At 48.0% G+C, this 613-nt stretch overlaps 1 protein-coding gene across 4 annotated transcripts in view; it reads left to right on the forward strand.

Moving 5' to 3' along the window:
* PAK6 (p21 protein (Cdc42/Rac)-activated kinase 6) overlaps positions 1 to 613 on the forward strand; it is a 43,068-nt gene that overhangs the window by 40,602 nt on the left and 1,853 nt on the right. The window lies entirely within an intron of this gene.

Raw genomic sequence — 613 nt, forward strand, 5'->3', positions numbered from 1 at the left:
AGCTGCAAAACGGCACCACCACCTAGTGGCCAGAGTGAGAAGTGTCCCAGAGTGTTGAAGCCCCGTCCCCACATGGCAAGATCTGTGGCCCCAACACAGCTACTGGTAGATGGGAGGACAGATGGGAACGCCTCAGAGACAGCTGGTCCTTGGAGACCACTGCTGACCACAAGATTAGCAGATAGGGGAGAGTTCTAGTTGACTAATTCCCCAGAGGAGGTAGCCTTCTGTAACAGACCCAAGACAGCCTCTCCCCAAGATATTGGCTCAAAAAGAACCAATACAAGACTTTGACTTAGACGCTAAGTCTTAGAGCAATAAAGAAATCTTTCTTTTCAGGCCCTCCCTTGTTCTTTTCTATTTTCCAAAAACACTTCTTCGCCCCTGACCTCGTTTTTGTCCTCACTAAAGTCCTACGTGGCAGACAGAACAAGGACATTAGCCCATTTTGCAGATGAGAAAACGGAGGCCTAGAGAAAATTGCAATTTGCCAGAGATTAGAGATAAACCCAGAACTGGATCACTGATACCAATCCCATGCCCCTTTCCATGGAACCTGAACGCTGAGAGAGCCCAAAGAAACGGTGTGGAATGGTCTGTATTTTGACTCCAA

This window comes from Myotis brandtii, unplaced genomic scaffold (assembly GCF_000412655.1).
Source record: "Myotis brandtii unplaced genomic scaffold, ASM41265v1 scaffold133, whole genome shotgun sequence".
NCBI classification, from domain to species: Eukaryota; Metazoa; Chordata; class Mammalia; order Chiroptera; family Vespertilionidae; genus Myotis; species Myotis brandtii.